We start from the raw sequence: 21,226 nt of genomic DNA on the forward strand, positions 1-21,226 counted from the left end.
AATTAATCGTTCTTAGAGTAGATGAAAGAAAAACAGGTAAATTATGCGTTCGTACAGAGTAGATGAAAGGAAAAATAGGTAAATTATACGTTCGTACGGTGAAGATGAAAGAAAAAATAGGTATATTATGCGTTCGTACAGAGTAGATGAAAGAAAAAATAGGTAAATTAAGCGTTCTTACAGAGTAGATGAAAAATAGGTAAATTATGCGTTCGTAGAGTAGATGAAAGAAAAAATAGGTAAATTATGCGTTCGTAGAGTAGATGAAGAAAAAATAGGTAAATTATACGTTCGTACAGAGTAGATGAAGAAAAAATAGGTAAATTATGCGTTCGTACAGAGTAGATGAAAGAAAATATAGGTAAATTATGCGATTGTACAAAGTGCATGAAAGAAAAATAGGTAAATTATGCGATTGTCCAAAGTGCATGAAAGAAAAATAGGTAAATTATGCGATTGTACAAAGTAGAGGAAAGAAAAAATAGGTAAATTATGCGTTCGTACACGAAAGAAAAAAAATTGGTTAATTATGCGTTCGTACAGAGTAGATGAAAGAAAAAATTGGTTCATTATGCGTTCGTACAGAGTAGATGACAGAAAAATAAGTAAATTACGCGTTCGTACAGAGTAGATGAAAGAAAAAATAGGCACATTATGCGTTCGTACAGAGTAGATAAAAGAAAAAATTGGTTAATTATGCGTTCGTACAGATGACAGAAAAAATTGGTAAATTAAATGTTCGTAGAGTACATGAAAGAAAAGACTGGTAAATTATGAACTCGTACAGAGTAGATGAAAAATAAGCTGTTGGACATCATGGCGAGGAGGGAGGATGACGAAAACGTGGTTGTGGCTTCAGTACTTTGAGGCGACTGAGTCTGACGAGAGGGAAGTGAGCCCAGCATATACAGAGAAGAGAGATGACCGATGATCTTGAGTTTGACACACTCATGTGAGTAGAAAAGGAGTTGACAATCGATACAATACAGTGTATCCATATTAATAGATATACCGTATATGAATAATTTTTTAATTAAAAGGACCAAAAGGAAATTAACACATAAATCATATTTCCGTTGACATTACAACCATAACCAATGATAAATGTGGACAGAAGTTAGATGATGCTGTTGTGTACTATATAATATGCAGGCGTGCAATAACGAAATTGGAAGGATTACACATGATCAACTTTCGTGTCCTTTGCTGAGACGAGTCAAGATGTTATTCTCCTTTGGTTCTAAATTAGCTCGAACCTGGGGCGACAACTCTGGGAGCCAGATCCGCTGAAACACGAGCTCGAAAATCGGTCTTAAAAACTCAGGAACTTGGACATCCTCTCAAGCAACAAATTCATCAATCTAGTTTTATCAAGGCCCAAACTGACAAAACACTGTCTTTTCAAGTAGGATATTAATACCTTATAAAGATAACGTTCCCCTTGGCTTTAATAAATGGTAAAATGAACTAACCAATGCATGTGTGTATGAACATTTTTCTTTTAATGGGAATTTTTATTAACAAAATTCGTTTACAATATGACACCCCACTCCCCCTTATACGAAAATTTTAACATTTCGAAACACATCTTGTAGCTCATTAGCTCTTAAGTATGTTCTAACTTGAAATATAAATAGATATATATATACATATATATAGGCCTATATATATACATATATATATATATATATATATATATATATATATATATATATATATATATATATATATATATATATATATATATATATATATATATATATATATATATATGGTTGAGTTGAGCTGAATATAGAACTTAGGCCAAAGGCCAAGCACTGGTACCTATGAGATCATTCAGCGCTGAAACGGATATTTAGAGTAAAGGATTTGACAGGTGTAACAGGAGGAAAACCTTGCAGTTGCACTATGAATCAATTGTTAGGAGAGGTGGAAAATAAGGTGAAGAAAGAGAAGAAAGTACAGTAAAAGGAACGAAAGGGTTGCAGCTAGGGGCCGAAGGCACGCTGCAAAGAACCGTAAGTAAAACCTACAGTGCACCGCATGAGGTGCACTGATGGCATTACCCTACAGGATATATATATACCCCCTATATATATATATATATATATATATATATATATATATATATATATATATATATATATATATATATATATATATATATATATAATATATATATATATATATATATTATTAACTTTAACTTTAGAAAATTCGTCCCTCCAGTCCGTTAGCTAGGAAATAAAATTTCATGGCAGGTGGAGGAGACCCCACTAGGGGGGGGATAAATGTAGGCGTCCTAACCCAAGAATCGTATGATTTTGGGGGACAGAAAGCCGTTAGGGAAGAAGGACCAGTCAGGACAGTAATTGGGCTGCTATGCTGACCCTTAGTTATTCTTAACTATAAGGCCTATTTCTCTTCAACCTTTGCCTAGGAGAGCTGTTAATCAGCTCAGTGGTCTGGTAAAACTAAGGTATACTTAATTTGTACTGGTTGTTATTGCCTCTTCCAGATCTACCGATGTCCTGTGCCCATCCCTAGAAATCGAATGGGATGCCTCGTGACCTCTCGCCGTCACTCCGCGCTACACCTCCACAGCGCTAAGCTGGTGCTGTTCTTACCTCTTACACTGGCCACTTGTCGGGACTTCCGCAGCTGGAATTCATCTTTTGCAAGCGAGCTCCATGCACAGATGCAATAAGGTATATCTTTTAAGTATTTCCAATTTTTCATTCTCCCAAAACAAAGGCCCTTGTTTCCCACTGCCTAGCACGCACACTTGCCCTCATGACTTGTTCCAAGCTTAAATTAAGTTTGTTCTGTGATAATAATGAGAGCATTCCCACTATAGTGTTACCATGTGCTAATTAAAGCTAGTTGATAATTTCCTCCATTATGAATAAATAATTTCATATGAAAGAAAGCCCATGTGTCTGAATGCTAACCTGGAATTCCTTTCCAGAATCCTGTTATCTAGCTCTTCGAGTTTTCTGTCCCAGCCCTTGTGAACCAAATTGCCTTAGACGTTTAACTACCATCTTGCTACGCGCAAGACTCTTCTGACCACCAGCAGTCCGGGGGCAAGTGACCGGGCCCCCCTTCTGCATTCACGTTGTGCTAAAATCACCACTCAGTATTATTTATCGCCAGTCTCAACAGCAGTGGTTTTTATTTGCGTGTCCAACTCTTCCAGGGCTGTGGCCCTTCTCAGATTTATTTATTTGTTACGTATAGTCTTACTCTTATTGCACACTGCATGTGCCTTGTTTGCTGCTCAGTCAGCTATTTCATATTCATTTTCTGACTGCTTCATTTCTCGTCATACTGTGGTTTGGATTCCACAATAAGCTGTAGGTCCCGTTGCTAGGTAACCAGTTGGTTCTTAGCCACGTAAAATAAATCTAATCCTTCGGGCCAGCCCTAGGAGAGCTGTTAATCAGCTCAGTGGTCTGGTTAAACTAAGGATCCTTTCACACTACGTGTTTTTAATCTGTTGCCGCAAGCAATGCGGATCCGCCTTTATCAGTCGACTGATAGATTATATGAAGCTTTACACACTAGAGTGGAGCGATTTTTTCGCTGGAGCTGCACCGCCTTGCATGAGCAGTGCCAGACTAGCTTTGCACGGATCCGTTCCGCGGGCGGTGACAGTTGGCTATCATGTTCAATACGAGTCTTCACACAACGCGGGTTTCATCCGCCTCGTGCGGCGAGCAGTAGTAGACCATGCAGTGCTTCTCGTGGACTTGAATAATAAACACACAGACATGGAACAAAATATTGATATTGAAATACTTATTTTATTAGAAATGAAACCAGTACTATGGGACAAATGCCTAGAAGAATACAAATGTCGGAGTTCTGTTATACACATCGGCTTGGAGAGAAGTCTGCTGTGGATTAAGGGAGGATTTTGAGAGTCTGGATGATAAAGAAAAGAATGAATTTGGTATGTGTATTTAGATTTCAATTTACAAACATTCTTAGTACATTAATTGTGGCAAACCAGTTTTTGCAATGATATTTAGGAAATTGTATAATAATACACATTCATATTTTAGAATATTGCCAACTCAAAGCTTCCTCTTCACTCATGAAAAAATTAGCAAACGCGTTTCTGATATCATTTGTTGCTGATCCAGCCCGCGAGCGGCGACCGCCATATTGGCGGTTTTCGTCCGCTATACCTGCGGTGCGGAGAACGCCTCATGTGCGGAAAAAAAACGCAGTGTGAAAGAGGCCTTAGGTATATTTAACTTTGCTCAGCTTGTAAATAAATTCAGTTTAAAGTTACCTGGCTGGTTTGAAAGGCGACCTTCCCATTCTCTGTTAAATAGATGTAATATCAAGATAAGTCATCTAATTAATTACATTTATTGTTCACGTTCTGAGCTCTAGGTGTTGGCCCCTAAGGCAAATTACATTCAAAATCTAATTTAACTTTTCCAACCGGACTCAGAATGTAATAATATATATATATATATATATATATATATATATATATATATATATATATATATATATATATATATATATATATACACACACACACACACACACGTATGGTACGATAGATGGGAATTCTAATTTTTTTTTATAGACTGGATATGCTGGTTGCACCCGATATATTAAACTGAACTAATAAACTAAATAGGAAAACGGCAGCATATTGCCTTTCTAAACATTATCATACGAGAATACGGAATGAATGTTTTTAATACACACACACACACACACACACACACACACATATATATATATATATATATATATATATATATATATATATATATATATATATATATATATATATATATACACATATAAGGATTAAACTTTTGCTGTTTGATATCTATTTCTTAGTTACCATGATACCTCTGCAAAGACCACGGCTGGCTGCAATCTGTATTTCAAAGGGCGTAAGATACATTCATGTGAAAATCTGGAGAAAGAATTTGGGACATGCTAACATCTGATACAATTATACTGTCCAACAAGAATTGTTAAGGAAGTTACCAAGGCAAACAAAATATAATAAAAAAGTCACACACACAAGTTGATAATCAAAACTCATTTATGTTTTAAAAAAATATAACATTTTTTCATTACCCTAAATTCAAAAGAGAGAGAGAGAGAGAGAGAGAGAGAGAGAGAGAGAGAGAGAGAGAGAGAGAGAGAGAGAGAGAGAGAAAACGACCCCGGTGGCTAAAAATTACCATGCAATGATCTGTATGTGTCGGGTGAGACTGGTACATCTACATCACAAAGACTTTTAGAGCATAAAAAACCAGCGAGAAATGGCTTCATGATTTTTTTTTCTTTTACACGCGGAAAACTGGTTACAGTTTATACTGGAGTGAAGTAGTTGTTTTTCAAGATCAGCTGTCCGTTTAAACGGCAGATTATAGAATCTGTCATCATTAATTAAGCTGAAAATATGAAATTATCGGGGGGTAACTGGAAAATCAAAAACACGGATAATTAAGTATATACTTTCAAGCAAGCGTTTTAACGGACCCTTCTCCTTCACCGGTCAACCCAGGTGCAAGCTAATGGGGCCAAAGTACAAAGCTGTCTTAACCCTTTCCATCATACGGCAAGAAAGTTAATTACCACCTCTAATTTTTGCCCAAACAAGGACGAAGTCATTATGCCACACCTGCAAATAATATATAAATACTTCCAGTCAGCAGTAATCAGGGTTGAAATGCCGTCAACCGTAATATTGTACATATTTTTTGCGTAACTTTAAGAGCATTTTAATTTCTAATACAAATGCTAATATATATATATATATATATATATATATATATATATATATATATATATATATATATATATATATATATATATATATATATATATATAATATTAATATTAAAAGAGCATTAACTGCAGTGTGATAAAAGGGCCTTAGTGAAATCCCCCACTGATGTCTTTTCTACATAGTTCCAATTCGTGCAGGCCTGGATCTTGTTAATTTTCTCGTTCTGTGAGGAGTCCAGCTGACCCTATCACGAGATATTCTGTCAAGGGGTTGTGCGAAGGACGTGTCCAAGCCATCAACAAATCCCTTTTCATACCCATTTCATCTGCATAAGGAACTTCCGTAATTTCCGTTACGGTATCATTTCTAACTCTATCCAGCCATCTGACTCCTAACATTCTCCTTAAAGGTTTATTCTCAAATATAATAACCTTTTATAGTTTCATTTTCATACCAGGATTCATTTCCGTACAGCGATACATATCGTATTAAAGTATACCCTACTGCCGTATGTAATTTCAGTCTATTTGATTTCCAAATCTGATTCAGCCTGGCCATTGTTTGATTCATCTTTTCGTTCTTTTACTAAATTCCAACTCAATGGAACCTGTACAGAATGTCACTGCTGCTAAATATTTGAACGATTTAACCGCATTACCACTTTCCCAATCTAGTGTTATTTCATCCCTTTGTGGATACTCAGGCCACATTACTTGTCTTGCTAAGTTTTATTTTTAATCCCACCTCTCTAGATATAAGATGCATTCTAATTGGCAAGCTTTGAAAACCTAGTGGAGTATTGCCACAATCTGTTTGGTGGTTATAGTTACTCGCATCTAATGTTCTATTCCGAATTCAACCACTGATTTTGTTATACAATGAACGAGACGGGCAAACGGCAAACATGAATAACTCCTTTGTAGCACCGCACTATTTACTGAAAACTCACTTGATAAGACTCCATCAACATCATTTTTTTTCCTACTTTGTTTATGGGTATGCTTTACATATTTAATTGGAATGCCGTACAGTGACGCGGTACCTTCCATAATATTATGTTTTTTTGTGTGGGGAAAAAAAATCAACGGTGGATTTTTTTTAATTCAATCCACTGCTCCCCAGAATGTCCACACGAAAAATTTAATATATATAATATATATATGTATGTATATATATATATATATATATATATATATATATATATATATATATATATATATATATATATATATATATATATTACTCGATTTATGAGATAAACAATTGTTAGCAGCATCTAGTCAACCGTTTCATCTCCCTATTGAACTTATGTCATCTGCATATGTTGCCAAATCCTTACTTCACTGACATGCTAGTTCCAAAGCCTGGATTACAGCTGTCAATCTCTGCAGTATACAGCATACAATGATACTGTACCTTTAGTTTTTCCTCATATACTGAAGTCTTTAAACAGACAGCACACTCCATCTACTGATTTAGAATCTTCAGTACAGACCTTTGTCCGGACCTTATGCTTTGCAACATGCTCTAAGAATAATTTGCTCTGACTTTAACTTTTGATTGTTACAATTTTTTAATCCTTCTTCCTAATCTGATGACGGAAATTCTAATTACGCACAACAGTTCCTTTGTCGATCTTAATTTCCTATAGAGGGGAGTAAAATCATATCAATGTGTTTAGGTTCTGATGCGATGATATAACTGCTCATAACCTAACTTCCTGAAAAAGCTCCTTCCCCTTGGTTGTGCTGAAACTATTACAACTGTTTGATTATTTACAAGGTCATTTACAGTTCAGCCATGGTATCAAGATACAGGTCTAGGGCCTTTTAACGTGGGCCACCAGCTATAGTTACTGACACGACCTGTCTATACTGCCGTAAGATGCAAAAATAATTACCTTGGAAAAAGGTAATTTATTTTCTTTTTACCAACTGCAACTTTAAAGTGTAAAATCTACACAATGATATATATATATATATATATATAGGATGAATGGATGAATGAAATTTAGGACATACCTCAAGCAATGGGATCCTATGGTCATATGATCACAGCTTAATATGACCGAATGGTGACACAATATGATATAAATAGGATGACACCTTAGTCATTTTACTCATTTCAATACTTCCTCATACTCTTTCAAAGCGTTCATTTCACTCAGCTTTCAACAGTTACACTTCTTTCATCAGCCATTCGTTTACACTCCTTTCAATAGTCATTCATTACACAAAGTCAAGTTAAAACATAATAAAACATAAGGTAAGAAAGCGGAAACATATACAGTATATTTTAAAGAATAAACCATAAAAGTTATTCCACTCTAAAAATCTTAATGTCTTATAAAAACTGGTATGCGCGGGAATGTCTGCATCAACCCCCAAATTTTCTGTCAAGGATTTTCTATAGTTCATAGTTTTATAATCTGAGTGATACATTAAAGTATGCACAACTGATCACAATTTCTCACAACTAGCACAACCAGACACGCTGCTACTTTCTAGAATAAATTGAACAAATTCCTGACAACACAGAGTTAGGCATATCCTGTGTATGAAAGTCCACAAAATTCTATGTTTCCTGGTAGTGGGCTACTTTCCAAGCATCACAAACAATGAACAGTGCACAGCTCAATCTTACCAAAAACAGTCTTTAAATCCTAAAAGTTTAACCTTTTACGAATATCGTTCTCTGATTATGAACAAAGAAAGAAAACTCGTCTGTTTACAGGCTCCATAGGGACTTGGAGCACTATCAACAGTCGTTAGCACAGAAGAGAATTTAATCATCTTTGGTGTCATCCAATGTAAGGTCATTTCCTCACGATTTACTCAGAGAAACAGTATGGAGTAAACAAAAATCCTTATAGACTTCACAAAGGAACACTAAATTTCTAGTTACTCAACTCTCAGATCGGTATCCATACAAAATTTACCAGAAAACTATCATTTAATCTCAAGATTTCGGGTACTTGGACTGAAAGTCCTCTCTCATGCAAAAGATATAATTTACGTGGTTAGATGTCCTAATTTCGTTGTACTTTGAAGATTGGCTTTAGGATCTGCAAGGGCATGAAGCAAGGTTTATAGATCACTTATGAGGTGCAGCGGCAGGGGACAGGGCATGGCTACGACGCAAAATATCCTCTAGATTGAACATTTATACACATGATCAGCGCCTAAGACCCCTCTCCTTCCATACTAGGACTAAAGAACCAAGGAGTGCCTGTTGATTTTGTTCCCGAAATACCACCATCCATAGTTCACGGGAAAGGTAAAGTGTATTGCTAGTGAAATCTACCACGCCAGGGGCAGTGTTAGGGCACTGTACCATCACACTGTGACATCCCAGGGAAACCTACTAAACTACCACGACCAACTGAAGGATTGTCCTTAACTCGGTAACTAGAAAAAAATCTTAGTTTAAATTATAACTGGATGGCTTTAGGTTTACCCAGAATCCCTTGTCAAGCCAGAGAGTTCCATATGTCAAGCCAGAGAGTTCCATATGTAACACAAAGGATGGTAGTAAGATCATTTTGCAATAGTGCCTATGTTTGAACTCAATAAAAAAAAAAAATCCTTTACTCGAGCACTGCATTCGAATTAGGAAGGAAACCAGGAAGTGGCTGATTAAAATTTACAAATGAAAACATCTTTATCCGTATACTTTGCATTACAAGAGCGTTCAATTGAAACACTCCTTGTAAAAAATCAGACTGAGGAACTCGCAGTATTAAGAAGAACGAGACACCCCTAATATCTTGCCAATTATTCTAACCTGGTTTCTATTGTACTATTTTGAAATATTATTATTAAAAGCAAAATTAAAAAGAGAACATTTCCTAACTGCACCCTTTCCAAAGTATGAGTACATCACAGGAGTTGAGAGAGAGAGAGAGAGAGAGAGAGAGAGAGAGAGAGAGAGAGAGAGAGAGAGAGAGAGAGAGAGAGAGAGAGAGAGAGAGAGGGGAGGAGGGGGGTTACAAGACCTAATAATTCCCCATAAGCAAGATAACTTCCAGACAAAAATTAAAAACGATGAATAAATTGGTTATAACAGCAAAGTTAAGCAACATATTCCTAAAATACAATCAGTATCCTAAATATAACTGGGAAAATGTCAAACCTTTATCCACGTACACAAGTTACTGGAATGGAATGGAACAGAGCAGAATTTAGGCCAAAGGCCAAGGCCTGGGACCTATGAGGTCATTCAACAATGAAACGGAATTTGACAGTAAAAAGTTTGAAAGGTGTTAGAGGAGGAAAACCTGGCAGTTGCACTATCAAAAAACTGTTAGGAGAGGGTGGAAAGTAAGATGGAAGAAAGGAAATATGAATGTAGTACAGTAAAAGGAATGCAAGGGTTTGCAGCTAGGGGCCGAAGGGACGCTGCTAAGAACCTTTAGTAATGCCTACAATGAACCGCAAGCGGTGCACTACGGATAACGTTACTTCAGAACTTGAGAAAGTACAGTAACTGAATATTTATTAAGAAAATTTGACATTTTAATACTTGGGAATTTCATCTTTTCATCGCGTTTTAGAAAATGAACGTGTATTCTAAGAAGGCTGGAAAATCAAGACAAACTTGATACACTTGCAAAGTGTTAATGCTTAGATACATGCTTTACTGTATTCAAGCCATTAATTGAGGATTCTTAGCACACCAAACCAAAGAATACTTGCTTTAATTTTCTGCCCATAAGAGGAAGAGTTCAGTAACAGTTTTATAAATTATATATTTTTTCTTAATTATTCATAATTACTACTTATACTTGAAAGTTTTCATGCACGACGCATGCATGCGCGCGAGCGCTCTCTCTCTCGCACGCGCACACATAATATATACACACACACACACACACACACACACACATATATATATATATATATATATATATATATATATATATATATATATATATATATATATATATATACACATAATACCACTGGGAGATAGTTTATGGACGGATGAAGAAATAACTTGCACCAAATAGTTCACCTAACCGCTCAACTGGTAATCATTAGACTGCTCAATATAAGACTGGCCAAGGGGCCATATCCAAAGGCTCCCTACACTACTGTATACCTTCTCCTTCTGCCCCCCCGCGCCCTCGTATTTCCATCCCTCCACTTAAACATCATATAATATACGAGACCTTTCTTTTACTGGTTATAGATAAAGATGGCAGTAAAAGGAATTTGTTCATCACAGTGAAAGAGTTGCCAAAAACAGCACAAACCTTTCCGCTGATTATTCTGAGGTATCCATCAGACTCTCGACAATAACCGACTTATCAACTCACAAAGTGTAAAGATGTTCATAATAACCAATGGACAACTAATCAGTGCAACTAGATATTAATTATTCAAAAAAGCTTTCGCCCTGCTTCAATATAACAAAAATGCGAACCTTTCTGCTTTTCCAAGACCCATGTGCAAACTGACTGAAGACCTCCTAAAATTTATATAAGCAACCTTAAATGCCAGTCACCTGAAACCATCACCATGTCCCCACCAGAAGCCTTTTGATCCTTATCACTTTTTGTGTCCAAAACTATTCTAACAACGTTAAGGAAATCCTGTAATTCTCATGTGGTATGCGAACTGAAGAAATATTTTAGCCATACAATATTCCCTTTCTAGAATGCAAGTGACGATCTTGTAAAGTGAAGGATTTATAGTTTAAAACTGTGGTAAATGTACAGACTTCCTTGCTTTAACCAACGCGGCTCAAAAACACTTTACGACGAAATCCGTACGTTGCAATGCTGTTGCCCTATTATATAAAAACGAATACAAATAAATACATAACGAAAAAAAACATAACAGAGCATTCAGCTACTCTACTAACAACGAATATATATATAACAATTCTTCGTCTTCCAAGAAATGAAAATCTACGAATCTCCATCCTACCGATAAGTGAATTCCAAATAAAACCCACATACCTTTATATTAGGGAATCTCCCATGAACGGGATGAGGAACTTTCAAGCAGGACGCAATCACAGGCCAGGGCTGCAAAAGGAGAAACAATATATATTAAGGGAGGCAAAAACTATGCCATGGCGCTTGAGAAACGAGAATAATAAAAACTTGGAATATACACGTTCCCTAATTTTAAACACTAAATTCTTGAATACACACACAAAACCGGTCTATGGAACACAAAATACATCATACAAGCCACCAAGCAAGAAACAACTTTACAGTGAATTCGTATTCTTCATTGTTATACTTATCCCACAGAAGTTATCTTTGCTTCTTCCTTTCGTATACATACTTTTAATCATCTTTATCAATTTCTTGCGTGATGCCTAAATTTGAAAGAAAATTTTTAACTAAAAATTCTATTTCCAAGCCGGTTACATGTATAATTTCCAATGCCCTTTTTCTTGCTACTAGAATACTATAGCTTATTGCATTTAAAAGCGACATTTCAAATAAGACTACTATAAGCAAATGACAATCACAATTCTTTCAAGACTTCGAGAGTAATCCGAATTGAAACTTGCGTTAACATCGATGAACAGAAAAAGTAAAGAACAAATCTAAAACGGGTATTGTCTTACATCAATATTTTTTAAACATCTCATCAGTTACTTATTGGTGATATAAAATTGTTGCAAAAAAAAAATGAAATTAAACGTAAAAGTCTCAAGCTATACAGATATTAAAATGCCACAACTCGTCCATTTCTCACATACTGTTTAAAACTTGACACTGTACAGGTCACGAATTCATCAAGCTGATCATTACCGTGCCAAGGTCTACAGTACGTACGATATGTATACGACTGAAGCAAGCAAGCTACTTACCTTTCTTATTTGAATCATTTAACGACTAAATCTATTGATGAGTCAAGCTCTTTGACAGTAATAAAAGGGAAATGTTAAATGTTAAATCCCCATGTCTTCGACAAATACATAAAGGTATTTAGTTGTTTTTCTCCTATATGTATTATTTTAATGTAACTTGAAGTCCTGAAGTGTACATTTGTGTGTGTGCGACCATAGTTAAGAAAAATAAATAGAAGTAATCCGATAACCCTGGGGACATTACGTTCCTTTCCGAAGCTCACATTAAGGTACTTCCTTCAATGGGGCGAGTGAGGGGAGAGATGGCTCTTGCTGGAAGAGGACGATTCTAAACGTGGAGTTTCCATCCGCACACTAACGTGGTTAAATGCAAATTACATTACAAAATGAAAATACGAGCATACACAACCTAATATATATTATGTATACATATTCTAAATTGTTCAATCTTTTCACGATGCATCCTATTCTTTCTATGTCACCTATCGCTGCATTTTATCACCTTGCAGACTACCCCATGTTCTTCACTTCACACTCATTCTTTTTCATTTGTGGACCATGTACATTTACTATCACAATTTTTTTTCTGGTCCTTAAAGTCTTACTTTTACAACATGTTCTCTTTCATACATCCACCAATTCTTCGTGACAACATGTGCAACCCTCCCTAACTCTACACCTTCATCTACCCTAGATACAACCACTCCGATCTTTCAGTTCTAAAACACTGCCCTTCAACTAAGTATTACTAAGTGTTAAAGATTCCACTTTCTCTACTTGAACCAATTATCATACATTTCTTCATTTCTGCACCATATGCAGCCAAATTCATAGCTCCAATACTTATTTCATCCTACAATGTTCTTTTGCAATTTGAATACAGGTTAGCGAGCTGCAACCACCATGCCCCATTCATTCATCGTCACACCAGTCAGAACAACGAGGATACTATTATTTTCCATTTCCGGTATTCCCAGGGGTGAAAAGCGAGATTGCTAACAGCCTGTATAATCACGGTTCCCCACAAGATGAAAATCAAGACTGCTAACCCCCTACCATTTAAGGGCCATTTTCCCCCACCAAGTGGTCCAAACTCTCTACTAGGCACTGCTCCGCTTGAAGGTACAATGTGCCTGTAACACCTAAAACAACTGTAACAATTTCCAAGGTTACCACTTTTTATTTTTTTACCATGCTCCTTTTCCCCCCATGAAGGGCATGGGCTCCCAAAGGTTCTTAACACATCTTTGGGACCGAGTTCTAGGCCCTCGCCCCTCCCTATATTGGTTGCAGTCCACCACAGTTAATTAATTACCTGCAGATTTACGACTGTGCCTGAAGCATACTGGCCTGCTCAGTAATCCAACTAAGGGGGTGAACATCCCAACCGATCTATAAGCCGTTCTCTCACTCTCCTATAAATCTTTTCTAGCGGGGGTAACAAAAAAAAAAAAAAGGGGGGGGGGAATATTCCTTCATCATAAGAGTTACATTGCTAAGTTTTGTATATGAACCCAAAACAGACCATTGTCTACAAAGCTGGTAAGTCTCTGAACTAACCCGAAGAATGTATAACACCCGGTTACATTTCTCAGTTTTATATCAGACCAAAACAGATAAGTCTCTCTGAATTAACCTGAAGAATGTAGAACACCCGGTTACACTGCTCAGGTGTATATCAAACCAAATCAGGCCACTGTTTACGAAGCTGATAACTTACAAGGTCCCTCCGAACTGGCGTAAAGAGTCTAACAGCCCTAAGATACAAAATATATTTCTTATAAAACAAAACAAGGATAACTGGGATAACTCCTTCTAGAAAGACGAATGAGAATTTGAGATACGTGTCCTTTCAGGAAAGACTTATGAAGAATTGGGATACTTCTTTTAGGAAGCAATGAACTTTGCTAATTCAAAGAATGTCAATTAGATCAAGGGTGGTGAAAGGAGAATCCGCAATCCATGAAGGCTAAGAACGAACAAGACCAAATTTGAGAGATAGAGAAGGTAGAAATAGTAAGGAAAATTAAATCACTAGGAACGGCTGGCAAATTAGTCTTCGGTCTTAAACTAATCCAATTTGATTTTCACTAACTTCTGAGGTTCTCCTCTACCATTCTTTATGATAATAGCATTTAACTAACTCCTATTCCACCATACATTTTTCCATGTAGAACAAAATTCTACTACTTACGTGAAAATATGCTCCACAAATTCTTCATTACGCGAGAGAGAGAGTTCCCAATTATAACACTGTATTGTAACAATATTCTTATGGTTAATACGTATCCTATCAATGCAACGAAAGAACTAGGAATATGCAAACACCATGTAGGTGTAACAAACAAGCATTCCGGACCATCGTACTCCTGTACCCAAGACGATACAGTACGAGTTTTGGGCAACACTCACTCTACGGTTAATGAACTCCCACCTTCGGTCATTACAAAATCAATTCCCGTTATTTCTTACACACACGATTGGATGTGTGTGTGTATGTGTGTATGTATATGTATATATATATATATATATATATATATATATATATATATATATATATATATATATATATATATATAAAAACTGTTAAAAAAGGCCAAGATGCCAACACAACTGTGGCCAGTGAAAACCCGATGTTTTTGCCTTGTATTCACCTCAGGGTCAACATGAGTCAACATGAAGCGCAAGTTTTCCAACCAGATTTCTAAAGCTGTTTCATACAATGAGACAATTTTTGCATTGGCAAACTATAAATAACACTCTAGCAAGGATTTTGAAATGTTCAACTCATCCATGGCAGCTGCGTTAGATAAGAATATCTCTATACCAGACAAGATCTACCGTAGATAGCACGGAAAATGAAGATGCTCCGGGATAAGTGTCCAAACATTTCGTAGTGTCATAACTATTAGAAGAAAATTAAATGGATTCACACTATTCAGGTCAAAACTTGCTTGTTCATTTCAACGTACAGACAACACAATGCATACACGAGTCTTCCAAACAGTGCTGTTCATAACATATATTCTTGATATTTCATGAATTATAAACTTACCAAATGAGGAAAAATGTACACCCTGACCTTTATAAAATGTGGATTGCATTGGACTTCTTGGGATGAGCATAAATCAAACCTTACATTAGTTATGACATTGAAATGAGGCAGTTGGAGCGGATGGACAGCAAGATCAAAAGCTCCAGGATATACAGGTGAGGCACAAGCATCTAAAGGAGAGGTTGGACAACATAAAGATAAGAAGGGAAGTAGAGGTAAAAGTAATGGCTCAAAAGTGGATGTAGCTAAGGGCCGAAGGGACATTGCCTACAGTGAACCACGTGAGGGGCACTGACGACAGGGATTTCCGATATGTCAAGTTTTGCAAACTCGATTTCATTAAACTCATGCCACAGTAACATATCCTGAGCTTACATTAAGTTATAGCATGAATTTTTTTAGGCTGTTGAGATACAACTTTACGCAGGTGAAAACATGGAGTTGGAGTGGTCAGACAGACAGCAAGAGGGAAGAGGTCCAGAAAACAAAAGAGATGAATTAAGACTCGAATGATGAAACAGCACGAAACACCAAACACTCGCACTAAAAAGTTAAGAGGGATTGGACGTTCTTTGGACCTTGGATTGGACAGGAAGCGGGAATGGAAGCAAAATAACAAGATGTTACCGCTACACTTCCAAGGCTATCAGCAGTTAAAATTACTATTTTCATCTAAGTAAGTTTGTGACCATTGGTCTATTCCAGTGATGTACGTAAAATTTTGTAACCAAAATGTTATGAACAAGAGCTTTCGCGATGGGTACCGTACCCATGTGAATTATTTACTCTTTAAATATTTTTTTTTTTAAATCATTTAAACTTATCCATTTGGGATACTGAAATAAAACAACTAGATAGGCAAAATGCGTCTTTTCAGTAGTGATGAATAAAGATACATCAGGCCTTATCTAAACATGCTGTCAGTAAGACTGATAATGTTCAAATGTGAAAAAATTTCCTTGTGAATATCAAAATAAAACGCACTGTTTGGCGAACGAAATCTATCGGAAGTATTCAAAATTTGCGTGTTTACAAACGATTCACAGCACAATATCTACTGCAAAAATAGAGACAATCAGATTAGCGAGAGGCTGAAGAAACAGACTCAAGTACACCTCTAATGAAAATAACTTGCGGTACATATCTTAGATTCTAATATGCTAGTAAGTAATATCAAGTCCCTCTGAAAAAAAAAAAATAAAATAAAATAAAATAAAATAAAAGAATCTGTTGATGGGACTACATTCTCAATGCCACCCCAACCCATCCCCAGGAAAAACTGATCTTTTAATTTTCAACTGGTTTTCAAATGAATAAATAAGCTTCCAGGCTTTCATCTTATCTTTCAAGGATGATATGCATGGAGTAGTGGGGTGGGGAGGGAAGCAAAATGGGTGTGGGGGAGGGAAGCAAAATTTTCAAGTTAAAACGACGAGAGAATGAAAACCCTTCACATTGCATTACCGAATCATTTAGCTCGAAAACTGATATATCATCTGTTGCTTGACCAGCATTAAAAACATGATAAAATAAATTGCCTTGTAATTACAAACCGGCATGAAAAAAAAAAAAAAAAAAAAAAAAAAAAAAAAACATTCAATGTGTTCCCTAAGTTGCAGCTCCCCACATAGGGAGTACAGAGTGCCATGATCGTGCTTCAATATATCCGATTACACCAGATAGAGAACTCCCAATAGGAAGGCACCCGAGTCTCAGCACGGGCAAAACATTACTAAAATATAAAGAAAAAATGTAAAAACGAAATCAAATTCAATAAAGTCGAGAACACTTCAAAACTACTGCAAAACGACAATAGGGATTGGTGAACAATGTAAGAAAATACTATGATACTGTATAAAAGCCTCTTATCATAAAATTATATCAGGATACATCACTAACGTATAAAAGAAACACTTATCATGAAATCTGTATCAGGATACAGCATTAACAAGTTTGAATTTATTTGAGGTTAAAATTTTTAGAACATGCCATTTTGGCAATATTGCTATTCTTAATTCCAAAACATCCAACATCTTAATAAAACGAAACCAAACATGCCTAATTAACAACAAACATGCCTAATTAACAACAGTGTACATACAGACACACCCAGCTGGTAACGTGAGAAATCACAGACAGAAAAACCGATATACACGAGGGAAGAAACCGAGCCTCTAAGGGGCAATATCAAGAAACCTACGAAAAAAAAAATCGTCACATGGTAGATAGCGTAGGATACCGAGTCCACAGAATACAAAGCTACTCTTCGTAAATGGACACAGAAACCACGAAGCAGACAGGTGAGAGTTCTACTAAAGACAGACTACAAAATGGTTGATGAGAGGAGGAGGAGGAGGAGGAGAAAGGGGGAAAAACAGGGTGGGGGGAGGGACGGGGTGAGAAACTATCGATCCACCGCAGCCAGTGCAATTTCTATTGTTAGGGAAGCGATTACTTTACAACTCTCCCTATCCATGGGAAGCAGAGGAGAGACTTTGCAACACCCTATTCCCTTGTCCTTACTCTTGGTCTATCTACAGTACTCGCTTTCTTCATGCCTCATTCTCACCATACGACCCCTTCAATGGCCGTAAAGTCACAGATTATTCCTAACAATTCTTTAAGGGTTACTACTCGCCTAAGTCCAGCAACTAAAAATAAAAGCTACCTATAACGCAATTAAAATTTCAGCAATGTACTTTGTGAAACTGCACGTATCCAATGCTGAAATCCAATTGCATAAGTCGATAAACATAACGTCGTCTAAAGCAGCACCTTTTTCTAAGGCTAAGGCAATGAAAACCGGGCACCAATTAATTAAAATCATTTAAAAATAAATACAAGAATATATATTGCCGTAACTCCCGTTGGGAAAGCTGCTTTCAGGCCAATTTCAATAAAAATGAAGTGAACATCATACCCAATAAACTCTAAATATTTCAGCAAGAAAATGTTCCACAAATTTATACCAATCGGATGGAATTTGTATCGCAACATTTAGTCTATTCACCTCCAGCTTAACTTTTCACTTCAGAGCGTCAGATGAACCTGAAAAAGCCGTCATCTCCACGGAATTTAAAGGGAAATGCTCAGGATAACTTGGGCGTGTCCAAAACTTCCACCTATAAAAAGGCTGCGGAGGGCGGAAAGGAGGGAGAAGACATGAAGGGCAGCTAAGGTTTATCCATCCCCTTCATAATCCTTCAAGATAATCTCTACCACCAAATCCACTTCTCTACGCCTGGGCACTTCCTCTGCCTCGTAACTTCATTCCTTCCAATGAAAAGCCAGTTGCAAAGCAGACAAAATCAACATTAAACTATACTACAATACTTGAAATTTTAAACTTTACATCATGTAATAATTATCAAAGAATGGATAGGTTTAGCGGAAAAAAAATACGTGGGCATACAAGGTCACTTAGAAATATTACAATGTGGCGATGATAAATAAAAATTATATACTGCCCATGAATTTAAATAGAAAATCTATTACTAGCAAGGCATACATATACTGTGCATGAACATAGTTCTGAAACCAACACCCTCGATCATGAATCCAAAGACTTTTACACGGTGAACTAATCGGGTTAAAAGGTTAGATACGGAATGAGGCCTAACGCTAATAGAAGCGACAGACTCGTCTCTGGATAGTAAAGTACAACAGCACCTAAGAGAACATTTATCTCTTGACGATTTCAGGAAGATTCACTAAACGAAGCAATGAGCACCTACAAGATTTGAGAAAATGTAGGATTTCGTGGTCTGATGAGTTTTAAGGAGGAAAAGGGACGACTCACCCCTTTGGCTTTATGGCTGAATACCTGAAAGAGCAGAAACAGCAGATACCATGACATCGATAAAAAAGGCTCTAGAAGAGATCAAATTCTGTCAAAAGTCGAAAACAAAAGCAACTGCTCCAAACCATTATCACAAGCACGATCTAACACGACAAATACCAAGCAAGCTACTTAAATTATATACCGGTCAACTTGCAATATCGCAAATAAGTGGCTTTCATTAAAAAAAAAAATGACATTGATATTCAAACTTTGACGGTCTACATGAATTGCATTTCTACAGCCACACTATTCCAAGAACTAGACATGGGAGTCAGCAGAAGCTGCTGGAATCACTTTAGCTGATTCGGGTAATTTTAGTATAATCGGCCACGGAATAATGAGAGTGAAGAAGGGAAGTCTTTAACAAAAGTGGGCAGCAGAAAAAAAAGAGAAAACGAAATCCGAAAGAACACCAGTGAAACTTGGGAAGGCAGCAGTTACACAGAAAACCAGAAATAACATCAAAGAGTAAAGCTATGAGGCATTCTGGTTTACAGAACCTTTTGCCGCTGTTTAATGCTTGCAAGAGATCGAAAGTGGCGTCCTAAAGAAACTGTAGGAACGTAACCATACAATGTGGCATATATGGACCTGTAGAAAACTTAATAGAAATGATAAACACAAGCAATGTGGCGGGCGCTGACAATGCTGTTTGAAGTCAATAATTTGCCCTTAGTAAAGAGTGCCATGGCTATTCGATATGTTTATCAGCGACACAACGTTCAAGAACGGGGAAATAAGGTATTAAGTAGTGGGTCAACAGACAAAAAACCGTAAACGGAAGTTTTGATTAGCCGAAAAGGAAAACTGTTGAGTCACAGATTATGTGAAGCGTAAGTAGCAAGGTTTGTTGCAGCCAAGTTACAATGTACGAAGGAATTGAGTTAAGCCACCTTTATGAAGAAAAGTCTGAGTAAAGGGTGTAGACTAATAAATAAAAATTAATAAGATGCTAAGGTGGAGTAATAATGATTGTAAGGAGTGAAAATGTAAGAGTAGATAAACAATTATGATTAAATGGTTTGTGAAGGTCAAAAGATGGATCACGGGGGTTTTGGAATATTTGCATATGCGGAGACAATGGAGAGCAATAGGCTTGGGGAAAAGCTTATTTCAGAAGTGTGTGATGGAAAAAAAAGTGGGGCGATTTAAAATTTACAGGAAAATGAGGGTTTTAATATTAATAATAAACAAAAGATTCCGGCCAAGATAATAATTGAATGGTTGTGTAGTTTGAGATTTAAAAAAAAAAAAAAAAAAAAAAATCATACACCCTTTAAGTAGGAATATGAAGTAGATAATGGGAGTGTTTTCTCAGCACTAAGGCTCACAATTCACCGACCCTCAATTTCGACAAAACACACGCATATATATTTATATACACATACATACATATATACATACATTATGTATATATATGTTTTGCTTTTCTCTGTCTCTCTCTCTTTACTATTCATCAATCTATCAATGGTTCTCTTCTCAGTTCTTTTTCTCTGTTATATTCACGTTATTCATATCATATCATATCATTACACACACACACACACACACACACACACACACACACACACACATATATATATATATATATATATATATATATATATATATATATATATATATATATATATATATATATATATAATATATATATATATGTGTGTGTGTGTCGTGTTTTGTAAAGGTTACCCGTCCGGTACAAAGTGCGCCATTGCATTTACAGTTA

General features: G+C 36.3%; 1 protein-coding gene across 23 annotated transcripts in view; it reads right to left on the reverse strand.

Moving 5' to 3' along the window:
• The window catches only part of LOC136837228 (ELAV-like protein 2), a 324,912-nt gene that overhangs the window by 205,588 nt on the left and 98,098 nt on the right, over positions 1–21,226 (reverse strand). For all 23 annotated transcript variants that reach the window (XM_067101962.1, XM_067101953.1, XM_067101948.1 and 20 more), the window contains one exon: positions 11,736–11,804. The gene's annotated coding sequence lies outside the window, so the exon portion shown is untranslated. The remainder of the gene's footprint in view (positions 1–11,735; positions 11,805–21,226) is intronic.

Source organism: Macrobrachium rosenbergii, chromosome 58 (assembly GCF_040412425.1).
Source record: "Macrobrachium rosenbergii isolate ZJJX-2024 chromosome 58, ASM4041242v1, whole genome shotgun sequence".
Taxonomy (NCBI): Eukaryota; Metazoa; Arthropoda; class Malacostraca; order Decapoda; family Palaemonidae; genus Macrobrachium; species Macrobrachium rosenbergii.